This window comes from Sinocyclocheilus anshuiensis, unplaced genomic scaffold (assembly GCF_001515605.1).
Source record: "Sinocyclocheilus anshuiensis isolate Anshui unplaced genomic scaffold, SAMN03320099.WGS_v1.1 scaffold535, whole genome shotgun sequence".
NCBI classification, from domain to species: Eukaryota; Metazoa; Chordata; class Actinopteri; order Cypriniformes; family Cyprinidae; genus Sinocyclocheilus; species Sinocyclocheilus anshuiensis.
In genome coordinates, this window is record NW_015551063.1 from 1266914 (window position 1) to 1279364 (window position 12451).

A 12451-nucleotide genomic window follows, 5' to 3' on the forward strand; every position below is an offset into this window, starting at 1 on the left:
GGACATAATTACTTATTATAATGACTTATACTGTCTTTTTACGTGTTGCATCGCGCCGCGTAAACATAAAACCATGTCTGCATTTGTGATCGGAGAAATGACAAACAACAAGCGCTACTCTACACTGATCAAAACTCGCGTTTGAATCGTCAGTGGCAAATTCTTTAAATATAAAAAACGTATTTGCAGTCTGTGAGTCAGAACAGCCGGCACTGTAGTCTACTCTACCAGGATCAGGAAACAGTCCTCCATAAAATGTGCTGGACACATCTGAATATTTGGGTTGAACTGTTCTGGAACAGTGTTGTAAATACAACTTAACCACTGATTTCTAGTCGTGTCCTCTTTTGGAAGGCCAAACAAAGTAGTTTCGGTTTCACAACGAAACAGCGACACACACGGCGGGCTTGAGTGAGCAGAGGCCGGTGGGCTTGAGAACGGTGTGGCCGGCGGATCCGACGAAGGAGCGTCCGGCGGGCTTGCCGCAACCACATGTGACGACCCCGGGCTGGACTCGCTTTCACAACGAAACACACGGCGCCTTCACGACATGGCGGCGGCGGCAACAACAATACTACAGCGAGAATAAAAGTTACGCCTTCTTTCTTTGCATGAACATTTGGGCGGCGTTATGCAAATCTTCCCACATCGTGACGTAGACATGTGGGGGCGTGTTAGAACCAGCAGTTTTCGGTAGGCCTGGTTGACTCTTAACTTTTATAAAGAATATCTCTTTGGATTTGAGACTTTAGTCTTTGCAACTTTACAGATCTTCTCTATGAAGCAAGAGCTTGTAACACTCCAAAGAGAAAGGAAAAATTGAAATCGCATCATATGACCCCTTTAAAACAATGACAGTACAGCGGCGTTCTGTTGTTATGACTACGTCCTCCGCGACGCGCGCTGACTAACTTCTAAATCGAACTTTGGTGTTTACGGAAACATTTGAAAAGCGTATATATGCTTTTGTTTAAACACAATAGTCCGCGCAAACCTCCTTTGGGGTTTCAAACCTCCTCGTAACGCTGTAGGAACGGTTCTTGATGGCAGAGGGTGGAAAAGGGGCGGGCGAGGGAGAATTTGACAAGAGAGGGAGGGAGAGAGGGAGGGGGCGATTCGATACGGAGCAGCACCCATCAGACGCGGAATTCAAAGCAGTCAGGACCACAGAGCCGCCACCTGGCTCTCTCACATCACGGAGGTTTGTAAATGTTCGCTCCTCGCATGCTCTCTTTTCTCCATCCATTTGATCAGACTCGGCGCGCTGTTGCCGTTGAATGCTGCATGTTGCTGGTGCTGTACGCTGCGAACTCAGCGATGGAGAGGGTTGGGCACGCAGGGTAAGGCGTGATCTGTCAGTTTCAGCTCCATGTTTGTAAGAAAAGGGCGAGTGAAATGTGAGCTGTCTGCCAGGTGCTCTCAGATGCCTTGTGCGTTTTGCAGGTTAGCGGTAGAGACAGAAGCGCGCGCTCGACGTGCATGATGAGAGACCACAGTATGCGCAGGTGCAGCAATTGATGAATCTGTCAGCTGATGGACTGCATGATTGCATGGTATACCGGTGGAAGGCAAGGCCGAAAACAGCCGAATGGGATGCATGATCCTACTGTTGATCTTTTCCGACAGTGGGGTTGAGTTTCAGAGATCTTCTACGATGCATTGGATGTGTGAGAAACCAGTATCTGATCCTACAATTGCCTTGAGCTCCAGCAGTGCCTGGTATATAAGACAGCTCGTTCCCTATATATGCTCTTACTGTCCATTATATTGGCTTATTATGTAATTCTTTGAATATTAATTCTTAAAACATATGTCCTGTTCTAAATGAAACAGAATGAAAATGTTGGAAATATCTAATATTTTGATGATGGCTTATAAGTACCATGAGCAAACAGACAGTATATTTATATATTAGTAACCGACACCAAATGATTCTAGAATCATATTCTGTTGAGATGGACTCCAATTATGCAAATGTAAACATAATAATAGCAATTTTGAAATTAACCTCTTATTTTTGTCTTCCAATTCTTTAATGTGCTTCTTGAACAAGAAGACAGATATTAACATAAACTAGGCATGTATTTTTCATTTATGTGAATGTTGACTAATATAGCAGTGATTTTTGGAGGTTAATTTGTGCGGTAAAATAAACTTTTTCAAAGTTGTAAAAGAAACAAAGATTACTGAAGTACATTATTTTGACAAGAAATTAATTCAGTCTCTCTGCTTCTAAATACCATGTTTAATTCAATGTTATTTGCTGTATCTTTGTAATTATTTGTGAAAGTTACTAGCCATTTCTGAGTGAAAATTGTTATGTAAATCCCACATCATTTTCTAGTTAATGCTGGCAGGAGTTTATTTTATCATGTACATATTTGTTCATTTATTCATGTTCTTATGTTGAGTTGCTGAGACCCCAAACTTAAGTAATGTAATATTTGAATGTAGGACATTTTATTAATATGAAATATAGTTTATAATCAGTTCTCATGAGATTAAGTTCTGAATACCTGATACTTAAGTGTTACAGTAATTCTGTTTTGAGATGTTCAAATGGCTTTTGCATGCAGCGCCGTTGTTCTTATACACGTGAGGCAGCAACTCTCGCTTTCAAAAGAATTCCCCCTGATTGGACAGAGTAAATGCACATTACTGTTTCTTACTTTTGACCCCAGGCAAGAATTAGTCCTAACCCTTGACCATTATTCATGTGCTGTCTCTGAGAGACTGGGAGTAAAAGAAGAGATAAAAGGAGCGAAAGAGAGAAAGGATGCATGAAATGGATGTATAGGGCTGGAGCAGATAAGATCACATTTTTTCTGCTTCTCAAAACATGTAAAAATGCTATGCTGCTTGATGTTTACTGGATGATATAGCAGCCATACTGTCATGAATCTGATGCAACTTTAAAAGAAAAGTACGGTGTATGCACCATTTTTGTTGATTGCTTTTATTGTATGTGTCTACGTGCATATTCATTTGTGTGTGTGTGTGTGATTATTCTGGACAATATGTAAAGGAATAGTTCACCCATCGGTTAACATCTTGTGAAGTGAAAATCTGCATGATTTTAAAAAACAAATCCATTATTATGACTTTTTTTTGTTACCTTCAAACCTTTGTTTTTGGCTAATATACCCAGAGTCCTCTATATACCCTTAATATTTATTTCTCCAGTGAAAAGGTCATCTTGACTAAATCAGGAGAGAAATATGCGCAAATCAAGCACCGTTTAGTAACCGACACCAAATGATTCTAGAATCATATTCTGTTGAGATGGACTCCAATTATGCAAATGTAAACATAATAATAGCAATTTTGAAATTAACCTCTTATTTTTGTCTTCCAATTCTTTAATGTGCTTCTTGAACAAGAAGACAGATATTAACATAAACTAGGCATGTATTTTTCATTTATGTGAATGTTGACTAATATAGCAGTGATTTTTGGAGGTTAATTTGTGCGGTAAAATACACTTTTTCAAAGTTGTAAAAGAAACAAAGATTACTGAAGTACATTATTTTGACAAGAAATTAATTCAGTCTCTCTGCTTCTAAATGCCATGTTTAATTCAATGTTATTTGCTGTATCTTTGTAATTATTTGTGAAAGTTACTAGCCATTTCTGAGTGAAAATTGTTATGTAAATCCCACATCATTTTCTAGTTAATGCTGGCAGGAGTTTATTTTATCATGTACATATTTGTTCATTTATTCATGTTCTTATGTTGAGTTGCTGAGACCCCAAACTTAAGTAATGTAATATTTGAATGTAGGACATTTTATTAATATGAAATATAGTTTATAATCAGTTCTCATGAGATTAAGTTCTGAATACCTGATACTTAAGTGTTACAGTAATTCTGTTTTGAGATGTTCAAATGGCTTTTGCATGCAGCGCCGTTGTTCTTATACACGTGAGGCAGCAACTCTCGCTTTCAAAAGAATTCCCCCTGATTGGACAGAGTAAATGCACATTACTGTTTCTTACTTTTGACCCCAGGCAAGAATTAGTCCTAACCCTTGACCATTATTCATGTGCTGTCTCTGAGAGACTGGGAGTAAAAGAAGAGATAAAAGGAGCGAAAGAGAGAAAGGATGCATGAAATGGATGTATAGGGCTGGAGCAGATAAGATCACATTTTTTCTGCTTCTCAAAACATGTAAAAATGCTATGCTGCTTGATGTTTACTGGATGATATAGCAGCCATACTGTCATGAATCTGATGCAACTTTAAAAGAAAAGTACGGTGTATGCACCATTTTTGTTGATTGCTTTTATTGTATGTGTCTACGTGTGTGTGTGTGTGTGTGTGTGTGTGTGATTATTCTGGACAATATGTAAAGGAATAGTTCACCCATCGGTTAACATGTTGTGAAGTGAAAATCTGCATGATTTTAAAAAACAAATCCATTATTATGACTTTTTTTTTGTTACCTTCAAACCTTTGTTTTTGGCTAATATACCCAGAGTCCTCTATATACCCTTAATATTTATTTCTCCAGTGAAAAGGTCATCTTGACTAAATCAGGAGAGAAATATGCGCAAATCAAGCACCGTTTGCAAGTGAAACCGTATAAAACATTTCTAAATAAATATGTGGGTGGATTTTGATGTGAGAGAACAACAGGGGATGGACTTTTTCACTGGAGGAAGCGTTATTATGGATTATGGACTCGTATTTTGGCCAGAAGTGATGGATTAAAGTTACAATTAAAATTTGTTTCTTACAAACACTAATGGACTGGAGTGGTGTGGATTACTTGTGGATTATTGTATTGCTTGTATCAGCTGTTTGGACTCTCATTCTGACGGCACCCATTCACTGCAGAGCATCCATTGGTGAGCTTGTGATGTAATGCTAAATTCATCCAGATCTGTTCCCATGAAGGAACAATTCAACTAATTTTACATTTTAAATCTTACATTTTGGATGGCCTGAGCAAATTTTCATTTTGGAGGTGACTATTCCTTTAACTGTTTTTTGTTTTTTTTGGTTTAAATTGGCTATAGACTATTGAATTAAAATCATCAGTTTATTAAAATGAAACTTTTTTTTTTAGTTAAAGTGTCATTTTGTGCTGCTAAAGCATCATTGAATAGAGTCATGGAATTGATCTGCCTACCATTAGCTATTTAAAATAAATTTGGAAAGTATTTTATAACCAAAACAGTAATGATTCATGACAGTTTAAGTCAGTCATATGGACACATCTGTCCTCCAGCACGAGTGGAAGGAGCATCTCAGTGAGGTGTTGTTCGTGACAGGTGTGGAGTGGCGGTTTTGAAGCCTCCGCTTTGTGTTTGGTGCTGAGAGGTCTAGCTGCAGGGGAGAAATCAAGTGCTGAATTATTTATAGCTGTGTCCAAACCTCCATCAAATTGCATTGTGAGGTTTTATGATCATATTCCTTCTTGCAGGCTATGCTTCTGTTGTCGCCGCACTGAAATGCTCTAAAATAACAGCTGCTGAGTAAAATGGCCAATAAGTGTGGAGTGACATTTTACCGTAGTTTTTTGTGATTGCAGTTTTTCATCCATGATGATAAACTGTTTTATGAAATTTGAAAGATCGTTTTTACTTCATTTGATTCACCACTTTAATATCAATCCCTTAATTGTCACAACTCGACAGAAATAGACTTTGACTGCACCTGGACGATTTTGTGAACCAGATATATATGTTATGAGTCAAGCTGTGGAGAGATGTTAGAGGGGTTGATTATAATTGAAAATACCTTTAATCTGGCTAAATGGTCTGAAGATAATGCTCTTTGGATGAAATGCTTGCAGCAAGTATTTCAGCTGAAAGCTTATCTCTCTTCTCCAGATTTTTACTGCCTCTGCGTGGTTAGCCATTTGGCAGACGCATACAAACACTGAAAACACTTCAGACTCAAGGAAGAGGCCTGAGTTAGCTGAAATTGACAACCTATACGGGTCAGCTCATATGCATTTTTAGTGCAAAACCAATGTGTATGTGTGATCAAGAAGTATGAGAGCTTGTGGCTGTATAGGATAATATAATAATTTAATGAGTTTGGGAAGTGTGGAAGACTTTTACAAACTTTTCTCAGTCCCCAATGACACTTATTCAGGCCAAGAACATCCCACTTAGACAGGAAAATACCATCTGTCTGACATGTGAAGCAATACCAGACATATTGTATTACGCATAAATTCTAATCTCTTTGCACAGGTGGTCCAATGTTTCACAATATGTACACAGATTTATTCTGGCATTTTCACAAGATTGCGCATGAAAATATTGCGTGCATTCAGCGCAACTGTTCATTTTTCACAGTCAGGGCCATCTGTTTGTAATGCACAGCCCCTGTTTGAATACAGCAGCAGCACAATAGAAATGAATCAGGTGTTAAGCGGTGCAGTCAGCAACAATATAGTAATGTGTAGATGACATGCTAACTTTAATGTGACAAGAGTTAATTGGCCCCCATTGGAGAGGGGGGTTCCCGTGACCTCTTGTGTGAGCCCGACCCAGCACGCAATGATAGGCTTTGACAATTACATAGCAGGAGGTCAGTGGAAGTAGCTGCAGACCCCCTTCCTGAAATCAAGAGTCCTCAACTGCTCTCACGCAGCTGAGGGTGTAATATTCATATTCATATACTGGCTTAAGTGGGTCAGTGCTGACTCGTAATACATTGGTGTAAAATATCAGATTTTTCTTCTGTGCAAGTAATTCCCAACCAGTGGTAGGCTGTACTTACTTACTTTAAAAAAAAGTGCTGATTTGCTTTGTTAAACTAACAAACAGAAATTACAACTTTAAAATATACAGACTGTTCAAGAGATTTATGTCAGTTTTATATGAACATAATAATTCCCAGCATGGTGTCATTTGCACCACATCTCAAATTATGTGCGTTTAATCGCACTCTGTGATGGAAATGACATTTTTAACACTTTTTTTGTATTAAGATGACTCTTTTGTCTTGCTAAGGCTAAATTTACTGCTAACATTATATACACAATTAAATAATATTATCATACATTTTCATAATTAACTACAAAATTACAGTTTGACTGTAAAAGGCACTCAATAATATTTACTTAAATTTTCTATTTGTATTAATATAACTAAAAATATAACTTATATTACTATTATTACTAACTAATTATTATAACTAAAAGCTAAAGCCGTTAAAAAAACTTTTGCCACTTTAAATACAATAAACTAAACTTATATAATAAAAGAAAATAAATAACTTAAACATTTTATTTTAGCTAGTTGTCAAGGCAGTATTTCTTATTTTCATTTAGTTTAACTTGATGTACTAAAATAACTGAAATTAAAACTGAAATAAAACTATATGGACATATTTTTAAAAAATAATCATAAAAATGACAAATTACAACAAAACAAAATTAATAAAACTTTAGCTAAAATGAGAAACGAATTCAAAATAAAAAGAATAAAAGCTAAAATAACACTGCTCAAGTAAGGAATAATGCACTGCTAGCTGTGCATTAAATAATTTTAATGCACAACGTGGAGGCCAAGAACCACTCGACGCCGTGCATTGGTCATTTGCAAGCATTGACAAGTTAAAGCTGTTAATGATGTTTGCAGCGCAATATTTGAGCGGAAGGGCAAAAATGACAGTTATTTTCAGTTACGACTTGTTAGCTCTAGCATTCTGCCCGGTTTTAAGCGGTTTAATGCATACCTGCCAGTCAATCAGAATCGAGTATTCAGACAGACCATGGTATAAAATGAAATAAGCATTCAATGACAACATTTTACAGTGTATATTTTAGTGGTTGACCGATTGAACGTTGGTTTTGCCGATTAATCGGCACCGATAGTTAATTGCTGGAACTATCGTCTATCTGCAAAAATCCATAGGCCTACCCGTATTTTTTACGGGTTGTGTCCGTTGCTGGAGCGGCTGAGAAGGTCTGCTGTCATTACTTCAGACGCGGATTTAAAACGGACAACGAAATGGTGTGTATACAGTATACTACAGTACATGTTTTCATATCATTATAAAGTAATTAATTTGTTGACTAGATGCTGCATTAGTAGTGAAAGAACAGAAGTATATTTGCCGTCAAGCAGCTAAAATAGTGTGACCAAAACACTCTCAAGTCCGACCCAAATGTGTGGTCATGATTGTTACTATCTATTTGCATTCGTTTATATCCAATTGGCCACTTTTATGCATTTGTTATCCATCGAAGTTGCATTGTTAAAGCTAGTCATGTGAGAAACATTGTTCATGCAGCCGACAGAAATCCTGCCGCTCCACAGAGTGCCACTCACATAGTTTTCCATTAAATTACATTATATTTGTCCCAGATCACCTGTTCGTATGTATGACTTCACCCTAGGCTGGAAGATTTCTGTGGCTCTAATAAAGTCTGTATGCTTCATATAGAGAGCTACAGTACAGATCGTGCTTTCTCTTTCCGTTTTGCTCCGCACTTCAAACTCATCAGCGCCACTTTGTTCATTCCTGTAGTGAACCTTTGCCTGTTTGGTGATTAACTAAACTGTTCTGGACAGCCGCTTGAACTGAACACGACACCTGCGAGTTATAGATGGTGCTACGCTCTTTGTCTTTTTGTGCTTTTTGTTATTTTGATTGGATGATCATCAAGTGTTCCAAAATAAAAGCAAATAAAGTGTGAGAGTATACATACAACGTACATATGCGTGTATGTTATGTATATGGCCTTTGTGTAGATGTTTAAACGGCCAGTTTTAAGCATGACTTTTTGGATTCATATGAAATGATAACACTTTACAATTTGCAAGATTCCATTTGTAACATTAACTAAGGTTAAAATAAGCTGTAGAAGTACTGACACATATTTAAAGACTGCAGATAGAAGTACAGTAGATTTCTGGTTTAGTGTTTTTAAGAGCTATTGAGATTTATTGTTGGGGCTGTCGGGGTACATAAGACAAAAACATTCTTTGTTAAAATTCTTCTTACACTCGACTCGCATAATACTTGACCTCTGCAACTTTTGCCACCTTGTGTGCAGTGCTTTCTGCACTTGCATCATCAGTCATCTGAAGCATTGCAGACAAATTGCCTAAGCAGGACTAAAATGAATCAGAAGAATAATATATAAGAGAAATACTTAACCTCAGAAGTATACTCCCCAAGAGCAAGATGCCTGTCATTTTGCTTCACTTAGCTCGAAATCTCTTAAATGTCAAAAGCAAAGCTTTCTTTTTGGCTGAGCCGGAAGAGTCACACAGTAATGAAGAGCTCATGTGATGGATTCCCTACAGCCAGTTCTGTACTTTCCTTCTTCTGCACTACTCTTGGATGATGTTTCATACGAGAACGCTTTGCTCTGGTAACAACTCCACACACCATTCTATAAAGCCACTATTATGAGATGCACAGGAATATTATGCTCAGCTGTGTGACCTGCGTCAAGAGCAGAGATAAAAGTTTATGAACAGTTTATACGTGTTTTAGTCTGGTTTCTATTCACAATGATAAGACCCTCTTTCTCATGGTTTATTTTGCTTCTAAAAGCTTCTTCATTTAGTAAACATTAACTTCCTTTATATATCACGTTACATACACAATTAGTATTTTTAACAAATAACTTGATGATTTACTTTCATGTTTTGGTGGCATGCTTGCAAAGTCTGTAGAGAAAAAAATTCTGTCTGAATAGAAATGATTTGATATTTATGATCCCATAGTGGCTTATAGTAGACTTAGCTCTGTGACATCATCAAGTATAAAGTATAAAGTACATCAAGTATAAAAAGTAAACCATTCGCTGTACAAAAATACCATTAAATTCACTGTAAAAAGAGAAAACAAAACTAGCTAGATTTCATTAAGTGATATTATCATTAATGTTAATATATCTATTTGACAGGGTCATTATAGTTCATTAAAACTAAAACAAAACCATAAAAACAGTAAAATAACTCAAACTGAAATAAAGATGAATAAAAACTATAACATATTTTAAAAATAGCTAATAAAAATGACAAAAACACATAACAAAATTACCAAAACTTTAAGTAAAATTACAATGAAAATATAAATTTTAAAAACTATAAAAGTATTAATTATGCTAAAGTAACACTGCTATTTGAACAATTTCTCCTCAAATAACCACCATAATAATACAGGTGGCACTATATACAAACATAAATTTGACAGTATTTTACAATAAAATTACTTGTAATGAAAAGTTACTATTTTTTACTGTATGTGGTAAGCTAATTTACAATTAACCAATTGACATGCTTTAACAGCATTTATACAGTTGATAAATGTATTTTAAATGGTATAAAGCTATCATTTACGTATTTATGTTTATATTTTATATTTCAATTACAGAATTAGTCAGACAAAACAATTTTATTTTATTTTTTTGCATGTTTCCTTTAACATTTCAGCTGTTTTTGAATTGCTTTGTGTTTTACTGTTTAAACTTTGCTGAAAAGCCTTTAATAAGTTGTTTAATCAATAATTCCACTATGAAAACTTACCCATATGGTGTGACAACATGTCCTGCTATTAGGTCAATTTTTTTATATATATATATAATTGTTTTTTTTATATATAACTCTCGGGGTACATAAGACAAAAACATTCTTTGTTAAAATTCTTCTTACACTCGACTCGCATAATACTTGACCTCTGCAACTTTTGCCACCTTGTGTGCAGTGCTTTCTGCACTTGCATCATCAGTCATCTGAAGCATTGCAGACAAATTGCCTAAGCAGGACTAAAATGAATCAGAAGAATAATATATAAGAGAAATACTTAACCTCAGAAGTATACTCCCCAAGAGCAAGATGCCTGTCATTTTGCTTCACTTAGCTCGAAATCTCTTAAATGTCAAAAGCAAAGCTTTCTTTTTGGCTGAGCCGGAAGAGTCACACAGTAATGAAGAGCTCATGTGATGGATTCCCTACAGCCAGTTCTGTACTTTCCTTCTTCTGCACTACTCTTGGATGATGTTTCATACGAGAACGCTTTGCTCTGGTAACAACTCCACACACCATTCTATAAAGCCACTATTATGAGATGCACAGGAATATTATGCTCAGCTGTGTGACCTGCGTCAAGAGCAGAGATAAAAGTTTATGAACAGTTTATACGTGTTTTAGTCTGGTTTCTATTCACAATGATAAGACCCTCTTTCTCATGGTTTATTTTGCTTCTAAAAGCTTCTTCATTTAGTAAACATTAACTTCCTTTATATATCACGTTACATACACAATTAGTATTTTTAACAAATAACTTGATGATTTACTTTCATGTTTTGGTGGCATGCTTGCAAAGTCTGTAGAGAAAAAAATTCTGTCTGAATAGAAATGATTTGATATTTATGATCCCATAGTGGCTTATAGTAGACTTAGCTCTGTGACATCATCAAGTATAAAGTATAAAGTACATCAAGTATAAAAAGTAAACCATTCGCTGTACAAAAATACCATTAAATTCACTGTAAAAAGAGAAAACAAAACTAGCTAGATTTCATTAAGTGATATTATCATTAATGTTAATATATCTATTTGACAGGGTCATTATAGTTCATTAAAACTAAAACAAAACCATAAAAACAGTAAAATAACTCAAACTGAAATAAAGATGAATAAAAACTATAACATATTTTAAAAATAGCTAATAAAAATGACAAAAACACATAACAAAATTACCAAAACTTTAAGTAAAATTACAATGAAAATATAAATTTTAAAAACTATAAAAGTATTAATTATGCTAAAGTAACACTGCTATTTGAACAATTTCTCCTCAAATAACCACCATAATAATACAGGTGGCACTATATACAAACATCAATTTGACAGTATTTTACAATAAAATTACTTGTAATGAAAAGTTACTATTTTTTACTGTATGTGGTAAGCTAATTTACAATTAACCAATTGACATGCTTTAACAGCATTTATACAGTTGATAAATGTATTTTAAATGGTATAAAGCTATCATTTACGTATTTATGTTTATATTTTATATTTCAATTACAGAATTAGTCAGACAAAACAATTTTATTTTATTTTTTTGCATGTTTCCTTTAACATTTCAGCTGTTTTTGAATTGCTTTGTGTTTTACTGTTTAAACTTTGCTGAAAAGCCTTTAATAAGTTGTTTAATCAATAATTCCACTATGAAAACTTACCCATATGGTGTGACAACATGTCCTGCTATTAGGCCAATTTTTTTATATATATATATAATTGTTTTTTTTATATATAACTCTTGGAAGATTTTAGCATGGTGATGGATATGACAATGTTAATGTATTTGGTCTTGGCGGAATAGATCTGCTACGCTGCTGCTGAACTTCTGCTGCTGTTGGTTATTGCTGTAATTGTAGATTATTGCTGCTGTTGCTGCAAGCAAGTACAGGAACTTGCTACTGCCAATGCATATGGCGATACGGTGCCATGAGTATTTAAGACATGC

The 12451-nt window shown here is 35.4% G+C and overlaps 1 protein-coding gene across 7 annotated transcripts in view; it reads left to right on the forward strand.

Annotated features, from left to right (window-relative positions):
* LOC107662015 (complexin-2) overlaps nucleotides 1-12451 on the forward strand; it is a 36087-nt gene that overhangs the window by 2148 nt on the left and 21488 nt on the right. For 3 of the 7 annotated variants that reach the window (XR_001631163.1, XM_016451859.1, XM_016451860.1), the window contains exon 1: nucleotides 1126-1201. The exons of 2 other annotated variants lie outside the window; for them this stretch is intronic. The gene's annotated coding sequence lies outside the window, so the exon portion shown is untranslated. 2 more of the 7 variants (XM_016451864.1, XM_016451866.1) reach the window with 2 other exon arrangements.